The sequence below is a fragment of the Microtus oregoni genome, unplaced genomic scaffold (genome assembly GCF_018167655.1).
Source record: "Microtus oregoni isolate MIOR12 unplaced genomic scaffold, Mior012 000017F_ref0000208, whole genome shotgun sequence".
NCBI lineage: Eukaryota > Metazoa > Chordata > Mammalia > Rodentia > Cricetidae > Microtus > Microtus oregoni.
The window spans coordinates 9,106,224-9,117,273 of NW_024543076.1; positions in this window are offsets into that span (position 1 = coordinate 9,106,224).

Sequence of the window (11,050 nt, forward strand, 5' to 3'; positions counted from 1 at the left end):
TTTTTTGGTGAGGGTTTCTGAAACAGTAGTTTTCCACATGACTTACCATGTTCTTTCATTTAAGTTAACCTCCTCCTTTACCCCCCAAACTCACCCATACTTTCATGTTCCTATATTTTTAAGCACCCAATATTATACCACACTACATTTCTCTTAGTTATTATTTTTCTCTTTTTTTAAAAAAAAAACACAACTCCTCAAGAAATGTGAGCACTAACTTGTTATCTTGCTTCCACCTGTGCTTAAAGTTAAAAACACAAGAAAAAACAAAATATTTGTCTTTCTGGGCCTGAGTTCCTGAATTCAGTATATTCTTTTCCATAGCCATCCAGTTAACAGCAGATATCATGTTTTTATTTTTTTTACATATGGGTAATATTTCATTGTATATATGAACCACATTTCTCTGATTAATTTATCTATTGATGGACATCCACAGTGACTCTACTCCCAAGATCCTATGAACAAAGCAGCAGTGGACAGCAGTACTGGAGGGAATGCATCTGGATAAAATGCTGATTAAATTAAAAGAATAATCAGTTCACAGCCCTAAATTATGCAATGATACAATGATCAATAATAATTTATAAATGTATTGACCTGATCACTACCAAGGCTCAGAACACATGGAGCAAGAAGATAAAGAGAGAATGTAAGAAAAATAGTGCAATTTAATGAAGTTCCATTAAATTTTTTAATTACTTCTGAGGACTCTTCTGAAATTTACCTGTCATGTTTGACATTCATCTGCTCACAGGGACAATTTTATTTTCTTTTATTTTAATATGCAGATGTGTTAGTTGAGGTAGCTAATTTCTCTTTCTTGCAATAGAATGCCTGGATGAAAGCACCTTACAGAAGTTTATTTTGTTTTATAGTTACAGAAGGATAAGTGCCAATCATCTTGAGAAGACTTGGCACCAAGTTGCAGGAGCAAGAAGCATAGAGCTCATGTTGATCATTGGTACAAAGGAGAGAAGAGAGAGAGAGAGAGAGAGAGAGAGAGAGAGAGAGAGAGAGAATGGAAAATATTGTGAGTTACCTAGTAACTCTCAAGGTAGCACCTAAGTTTCCCAAACATTATTACGAACTAGGGACCAAGTATTAAAAATTGTTTGTGTTCAGACCACTACAGTAGATGTCAAACTTTTCTTTCTTGCTGCATATACCTCTAAGAAACATGGCACTTATATAAAAAAAGAGCAGTTATTATAAGTTGATCCTAAGATTTAAATATGAGATGCTTTGAAGAAGAGCTATAGGATGGGGTGGTTCCAGAAGATAGGACTGCTCATTGGTCCTTTGCTAGCTTGTTGTCTGCCATGAGACTGTGTCATATGCTCCCACCACCACCTTGTTCTGCGGCACCACACATCCTGAGGAAACAGAACCAAGGACTGTGGAGTGAAGCCTCGAAAACTGTGAGCTGACACACTTCCTCCTCTTTAAGTTCTTCCTCATGTCAGATATTTGACCACAGTGACTATATGGAGTTCAATCCATAATCTACCTCCTTAGGATTTTTTGCTATTGGTTATAACTTGAACTTTTAAGTTATTAGATACTCAGGTTTAGAGAACTGTGTCCACTATCAGAAGAGCCTTGGAAAGTATCTTATGTGGCTCATGAATAGACACAGCAATTGTATCATATTTTCTTTCCAAATGGCAGTGACCTGAGCAAAATTGTCATTGACTATCTTATTCTTTAAACAATCTGTCTTACTACATAAATTGCAGGTGCTTGACTGCTCTGCATTTCTATTGATGTTTAACAGTCTGAATTAATTAAAACTGACCTCTAAATTACCATTTTTCTAATTTTACTGAGTGTTATAGAAAAGTAAAAGAAACATTTTATATACAAATGTAAAATTAAAAAAAAAACAAGTTAATTAGCATATACATCACCTCATGTCGTACCTCTCTGTGTGTGTAACTGTGCTGAGAATACTTAAGATCTCTCTTAGCAAATTTCAAATACACATTCCTAAATACAGTCATTATGTTTTCTATTATGTCCCTAAGGTATATTATTCCTAAAGTATTCTGTAAGTGAATTAATTATGACACCTTGGCCAGACATGATTATTTCACTAAAGAAAGCTCTATAGAACTCATAGGGTTTGATTTCAGGAAAGAGACTGGTCAGCTCACCTGTGAAGTGTGTCTTCAGAACAACTGGAATATAACAAAATACCCAGTCTCCTTGATTTGTTCTTAATACTGATTCTTTGCTAACTGTTGAAATTTAAAACTGTTCTAAAAAGAAAAAAAAAATTTGATCATTTTTCTTCATGAAATGCTGATCTCTGTGAATAATTATATAAAATAAAAAGACATAACCATTTAAAATTATACATATGCATGCTTATATGCTTCTGGTTCAAATAAGTGGATAGGTGAAGCAGTAGAATCTGATCCATGAGATTAAAGCCAATATGACCTACAGTGCAAATCTCGAGAAAGAAAGAGATAGAGACAAAGAGACAGAGAGACAGAGAGAGTTTGTTCAAGGTCAAAGAAATCATACTTTTTTGTAAGACAGTATATTATCCCATAATTTTAAAACTCATGTCCTCAGCCATTCTCATCCATCTTCTGATTCTGCACATATGTCATATTTTATCTCCTGAGAATAAAAGAGCAGCTAACACAAGAGCACCTTTTATTATAGGTACCTCATCCATTGTAATCTCTAATTGCATGGGGAGACATCCAGAGGTGAGATGGAGGAATAATAGGCTACTTATGTTATTAATTCATTATATTTTTCATAGTGTCTGTGCTAATTTATAATTCAGTCCACACACAAAGATTTAAGGAGGGAATGTTTGAATTCTGCAAACCCCTCCACCCCACCACAGGGACTTATCACAAATTCCTCCTGAAATGTAGTGATTTATGCATTAGGATGTCTTGTAATTCTATTATAGTCTTTTGTTTTGGACTGTTTACCTCTGAATGGAACAGCTATATCACATTTCCTTCCTCTGAGTGTCAGGACTTCTCCTAGAAAAGAGGATCTGGAGATTGTAAAGACCCAGAGTTAATGGCTGACTTCACTGTAACAGAATTTGTCAGACACGGCAACTTGATCCTACAACTGAACTCATAGTAGCTGTGTCTGTCTTCACACATCCTGTACAATTTAAAGCCAATGAAGATCCTAGCATAGAAGGTTATGAAATCCAAACATTTTCTGAAGCACTCTTGGTATCTGAAGGTTTCTGGGTAAGGAGTGTTCAGTTTACTTCATAGGTTTTACATATGAGAAAGTACCCATGTTTCAGTATATAGCTTCATAGCCCTGCACATATAGCCACTTAAAAGTGATTCCATCAGTTAAAAAAAATAAACTAACAAAAACAAGACATGCATTTGCAAGAGAAAAGATAGGAAAGGAAATACAAAGTTAATTTCAACAAAATTTATGTACATCTGCAATATTCTCAAACATTAAAAATAGATTAAATATTTCATAATACTATTTTGAAGTAGATTTTAAGTTAAATGTTATTTTAAAAGTAAAATAAAAGTAAATTTATTGTGAAGACTAAACTAGAAGTTTATCAGTGTTGAAATTTATAACAATTATGAAGGATTGGTGGTATAAATAAATGGACTTGACCCATAGTAACTACATAGAGATACTAATGTACTAATGCAGATTTATGCTTAGATTCATGCCAATTAAGTAGAGAAAAAGGAAAGTTTATTCATCCGTCCAAAAATCAAGTGCCTTGAAATGTCAGTGGCATCATAGTTGAGAAGCCCTGTCATTGGTAACTGTGACATTATTACAAAGTTGATATAAATTTATTCAACTTATACTTCTTTTTTATGTACCATTTCTCATGAACTGCGTTAGATTTTGTTAATTCAGCTGAAGATATGATATGGACAGTGATCTTACGGAACTCATTTTCGGTCAGAATTCATTCTGTAGGATAACACTTGCAGAAGAATTGATGAAAACTTGAGAAAGCCACATTCTCTAAGGTATCTTCTTTGAAAATGTGAATAAGGTTGTTGGCATGCAATGTATCTGTTGCTTCCATAACCTCATCATGTTCATGTAAGTTTAAATGAAATATTGTAATGCAGAAAAAACTGTAAGATACTATGACTAAAAATATTTGTAAAACTACAATAAAATGTGACTCAATAAAGAAATATTTTTTGGAATTAAATTAAAATAAAAATACAACATAAATCCTGTGACATGAGGAATGTGGTTCTAAGAGGAAAGTGCAAAGAATTAAGTACCTATGTAAAATAATTGGGAGAGATCTCACACTAGCAACTTAATAGCACATCTGAACACTGTAGAACAAAAGAACCATTCAGAAATCATGAAAAGTAATAATTAAACTACAAGCTGAGCACAATCAAATAGAAGAAAACAAACAAACAAAAACCAAAAAAAAGGTGAAAACAATACAAAGAACCAAGGAAACAAAGAAAGCATTCTTTGAAAAAATGAATAAGATTGACAAACCCTTAGGCAAAGTAAGAGGTGAGGAGAGAAGATCCAAATTAAGAGAATTGTAGAAGAAAATGGGGACTTAACCACAGACACAGGAAATCCAAAGAATTATAAGGCCATACTATCAAAACCTGAACTACACCAAACTAGAGAGTAAGAAAGAAATGTATAATATTCTTGAAGTCTAATACATACCAAAGTTAAACCCAGATCAGATGAGCAATTTAACAGACCTATCAGCTCTGGTGAAATAGGCCCAGTCATTAAAAGTCCCCCCCCCCCAGAAAAAAAGAAAAAAAAAACCCAACAAACCCAGGGCAGGGCAGTTTTAGTGCCGAATTCTATCATATCATAAAGAAGAATTAACACCAATGCTCCTCAAGTTATTCTACAAAATGAAAACAGGAAAATTGACCCACTCTTTTAACATCATCATGGCTGCCCTAAAACCTATTCCACATAATAAACCAGTAAAGAAAAAGAATTGCAAATCAATTTCCCTTATGATTATGAATGCAAATATTCTCAATAAAGTGCTTGCAAATGAAATCCGAGGACAAAGTGAAAATTTCATCCACCATGATCATCTGGGAAATACAGAACGGTTCAACATATGAAAATCCATAAATGAAATTCACCCTACACAGATCCAAATATAGAAACCACATGACCGTTTCACTAGATACAAAAAGAAAAGATAGATTTTGACATAATCCATTGCTCCTTCATGATAAAAGTCCTGGAGAGACTGAGTATACAAAGGACATTCCCGAATGTAATATTGGCAACTTAGAACAAGCACACAGAAAATATCAACCAAAATGTAGAGAGCTCAAAGTATTTCTACTTAAATCAGAAACAAGACAGTATTGTCTACTCTCTCCATACCTTTCTAATATAATAATTGAAATCTTAGCTACAGCACGAATGCAACTGAAGAAGATCAATTAAATAAAAATAGGAAAAGAATAAATCAAAATATCATTATTTCCAAATGGTATGATTGTAGATATAAGTGACTCTAAAAACCACCTGACTCTCAGCACTTGAGACAGAAAAGGGAGCTGACCCTCCCCTTCTATAACACTCAGGAAGGAAGGCCCTTTTCCTCACCTGGGCAGCACTGAGTTTTTGAGAATTGTGATACATGACCCAACCCCTGCCAAGTTGTAGTGAAGGCACAGGAAAGATGCCCTCTCTGCCTTACCTCTGATGGGTGAGGGAACAGACCCTCTTCCTTCCCAGCTGCAGCGTTAGAGAAAGTGGACCCTACACTTCACCAGGGCAGTAGAGCTGATACTGATAGCGGAGATGGGGTGATTCAGCCCTGAAGTTGTGAGTCTGGAAGAGCCATGGAAGAGCTGTCCACATTACTCATCCGTCATCTGGTGGCATGGCTTGGGAAGATATACTCCCCCACCCATCAATGACTGAGACAGATGGGAGAGCTGGCTCTGAGGTAATAAGAGGTAGAGAACTGTCGTTGACCCTCATTGTCTGTAGCAGTCAGGAGTAGCCGCTACACCTCAACGGGGTAACACGGTAGAGCTGGTCCTGACGGTGTGTGTGTGAAAATCTGAACAAATATCTAAATGAAACGATATAGCCGCAATACCTATGTGCTCCATTAATTAAAATGCTTGTGACTAATTTAACTAGCAAGAAAATTAATGTTTAATGAAACTCAACTTTTACTGAGCACCTGTTTTAGGTTTAGTTTTATTTATGATGTAGTTGAATGTCTTATTTCACCTCTCTCATTTTCATACTTTCTAGGCACCCATTCAGTGAACACATTTTCTTTACTTTGTTTAATAATATTAGAAACATACATAGTTATATATTCACTTACTTTTATTTATTATTATTACAAATAGATAAGGTTAACATTTCAATTTTTATATTTATAATTTAATGAGCAAATTATGATCTAAAATTGTTTCTAAACAACTTTCTATGAGAAAATTTCTTAAAAATCATTTTACAATTTTTTATTAAACACTTGGTGTTATTGTTTAAACAGTAATAATACTACAATAAGGAAGACACAAGATTATATGTGAAATTGTATTTTTGTAATAAGCTCCATGTGTTATTGATAGGAACGCCGATGCAAGGCTCATTTTCTCTGATGCAGGGCCTTGTCTCCACGCCTTATTTCATTCTTTCTTCCACTCGGTTAAAAATTTCCTTTCTGTAGGTAACCCTAGAAAGTCAATTTTCCATATTTTCATCACAGCTTGGAGACATGAACATTCTATTTTTTATTAAGTTCACAAGTTTACTTACGTTTATTATTGATAATGTTATTATAATGCTATTTTGAGAATATGCTGTTCGACGGATGGTACAGCCACCTATAAACTAGATTATGTAAGCCGGTTGGAGTTAAACAAAGGCCAACCGAAACTGAACCAGCCATAATGCCATTCCCCTATGGGCACATTTGGAAGGGTTGGGAAAAGAGCAGCAATAAAAACAAAGCACCAGCCCAGATCAAGTGTCAGAGGCATTGCCTCGGGAGGGTTTCCTCGAGGAAGAATAACCCTGGCTAGGAGGCTAATTTCAACATTGCTCTCCTCTGATTGGCAATAATTGTGTGCTTCGGATCATGCAGTCTGATTTGCAGATTGTTTGGTCTATCTCAGCTCTCATTTATCAGTCTCAATATTTACCACCACTTGTCTAATCTGATCTCATCTAAATGATAATATCCTAGCAAAACATTCTCATTCAAATACAGTTTCCTACTTAGTTTTAAAAATCACCATTTTCTAATTTGGGAATCAATGCATGATTAAAAAAAAATAGAAAATTACAACAACAATTAAAACACCAACAGTATAAGCTGATTCTATGGAAACAGTATTTGAGGTCATGCAGAGTTTAACACCATGGGAAAAGCAAAAACATGGTCAGACTTACTTTGAACTTAGTTGCCCGATATTATTAATTTTCAAAAATGAAAGATTGTGTGTGGCTGCTACTTAATGACATTATGCAAGCTCATCTTGTTCTTCTAAATGGACATGTTTTACCCATCAGACTTTCCAAACTGTTGCTTTCAGTTTTATTCAGAGAGGTTTCTCTTTGCTGCTCCAGTGGTAAAAATGGAGACTCATAACTGGTTGAAGTGCTACAACTATTGAAAGCTTATCTTTAAATGAAACGTCACCCTTTCAAGCTCATAGAACATTCCAGAAGAAGAACAGAAAGAAAATAAGAACTGAAAGATGGAAATGAGCATTTTGGAACACTATTAGGCCTGACATGGTTGTTGAATATTTTAACTCTCTGAAGATTTGGTTACCTGAGTAATAGCTGCACAATTTTGAGTTCTTCACTCATGTGACATAGAATAGGTGGGTGATAACTCATCTTCATATTCTATAAGGATTAATAAGCAATTAGAGGTTGCTTGTGGGGAGGTCAATTTTCTTCAATATGTAACCACTGGTAAGTTGAGCATGTTTCAGTAAATAACCATTATCAATGCAAAGACACAGCTTTCAACACACAAGGAATAAGAGATAGTTTATTCTGAATCCAAAACATGAAGGACAATGACTTAGAAAAAAACTTATGTTACTAGCTTCATAGTATCAAATGTGTAAGTAGTTTCATAGTGTTTTATAGTAACATTAGAAAGAAAATTACAAATGAAACAATTCTAAAAATCACATTTGGTGATAGCAGAGAGGTCACAATACAATGCACTACTCTCAGCAATGGGTCTCAGAAGTCATCATCCAGCAATCTCTTGTATTCATAGAGGATACACTTCTGTTAATAATTTTTTTTGTTGTTTAATAGTGTGTTAAGTCTGAAAAAGAGGTTGGTAAGGAATGGCTCTTTGACAATTTTGTAATATGTTTCTGGAATGTAAAATTCTAATCTCTAAATAATTGAAGTATAAAACTCTGTTATTCTATGCAAACAGCTTTTATCCAGAAATTCTTATTCTTACATTTATACATGCTCATGTAAGCAAATGTAATGCAAAATACTCGCACACTCCCCCCTTCCCACTCTCTCTAAGACACACACACTATAGACATAAATGTAGAAGAGGAGCAGGTTGGGAAGAGGAGAATAGGTGATCAGGGAAAGTGTCATAGTGAAATGTTATAATAAATGTTATAATAAAAATATAATAAAAATATTATTATTATTTATTTATTTATTTATTTATTAAAGATTTGTCTCCTCCCCATTACTGCCTCCCATTTCTCTCCCCCTTCCCCAATCAACTCCCCCTCTCTCATCAGCCCAAAGAGCAGTCAGGGTTCCCTGCCCTGTGGGGAGTCCAAGGACCTCCCACATCCGTCCAGGTCTAGTAAGGTGAACATCCAAACAGCCTAGGCTTCCACACAGCCAGTATGTGCAGTAGGATCAAAACCCAGTGCCATTGTTCTTGATTTCTCAGCAGTCCTCATTGTCCTCTATGTACATATTAGAGTACTACTCAGCAGTAAAAAACAATGACTTCTTGAAATTTGCATGCAAATGGACGGAAATAGAAAACACTATCCTGAGTGAGGTAAGCCAGACCCAAAAAGAGGAGCATGGGATGTACTCACTCATAATTGGTTTCTAGCCATAAATAAAGGACATTGATCCTATAATTCGTGATCCTAGAGAAGCTAAATAAGAAGGTGAACCCAAAGAAAAACATATAGTCACCCTCTTGGATATTAGCCTTCATCAGGCGATGAAAGGAGACAGAGACAGAGACCCACATTGGAGCACCGGACTGAAATCTCAAGGTCCAAATCAGAAGCAGGAGAGAGAGCACGAGCAAGGAACTCAGGACCGCGAGGGGTGCGCCCACCCACTGAAATGTTATTTTTATAATGAACATAGGCTTACAGAAAAAAGAAAATAAGCATGACATTTAAGGAGTGCAAAAGGAAAGACAAATGTAAACAAATCTACAAATGAACCATCAAGAAGTTTATTAGAAAATGTGACAGATATATTTGATTTTATTTAACTAAGAAAGAAGACTGACTAACTTCCAAATCAGTGTACAGAAAAGGTAAGTATTAAAAGAGATGTGTTTAATAGCCAGGTAAATAGACATTGTATTTGTCAATTGTAGCTAGTTTTATTATAAAACTTCATTGAAGTTGGCAACAGACTTGATATATGGTAATATGAGAAGTCAAAGCAAACTATGGACTCAGTGAAACATGGAACAAAGAGTTCTTAATAACTATTTTTGTATAAGGAGTTATCAGGAAAATAGAGATCTGTAGAAGCTTTGCCATATCTAAAGCCTTGTTAGTGGGAAAGACAGGCTGATATGAAGGATTGCCAAGTAAAAATATAACAAGGGTCTAGATGTAGAGGAAGGCCTAATCTTCCAGAGCCCCTGAATGGTCTATTCATAAAACAGTGTTGCAAGGTAGACAATGTTGGGTGCAGTGACACATGCTTTCAATCCCAATACTCAAGAGGCAGAGACAGGTAGATCTCTGCATGTTTGAAGTCAGTGTGGAATTCAGAACCTCTTTTAGGACAGTCAAGGCTATACAGAAAAATCCTGTCTTTAACCCCCACAAAGAGAAGGATGAAGGGGAGGAGATAGAAATTTGAGTCAACATGAAAGGTCAGTCAACATAGAAACTATCATATGATACATAATGTGTATATTCTGTTGGTATGTATATTATCAAGCATATATCTATATACAATATATAAACAGATATATCAGTAATAACTATTTCAATCAGTAATCTGCCATATATAACTGTAATCAATATAGCCTCTAAGGGGAAAATACATATGCTAAATTTTAATAAATTAAAACTGATATTCCATACACTAAAATGTCATATTTTAAAATATAAAGTAGTTCATTAAGTTTAGACAATTTTTAGAATTTTTTTCATGCATGGATTTTATATTACAAGTCAAGAAATCTGGACCATCTTGCTTTGTCCAGATTTATCATGATTGTAAATTAACCTAGTAGAGCTACTTTGTTATAAAAGTGTAATTATCCTCATTGTTGTCTAAGTTCTCTGGGATTGCAGTGTGTAGGCTGGTTTTCTTTGCTTTATGTTTAAAAACCACCCATCAATGAGTACATGTGATAATTATCATTCTGTGTCTGAGTTACCCCACTTAAAATAATGTTTTCTAGCTCCATCTATTTTCCTGCAAAATTCAAGATGTCATTATTTTTTTCTGCTGTGTAGTACTCCATTGTGTAAATGTACCACATTTACCTTATTCATTCCTTGGTCGAGGGGTATTTAGACAACAATGAGGACACTAAGAGAAACTTCCATGGATCTAATCTGCATGGAAGGAGGAAGTAGAAAAAACAAGATCTCCTGAGTAAATTGGGAGCATAGGAACTTTGGGGGAGGGTTGCATGAGTGAGGGGAGAGTTAGGAAGGAGAACAGAGAAAAATGTAGAGCTCAATAAAAAATCAATAAAAAAGAATTAATTATCCTAATGTCTGAAAACAAAATAAGAGAGGTTAAGTGAGAAAACCTGATGGGATGTACTTACAAGAAATTACACTTAATATTTTCTTATGTTGTTGGGCCA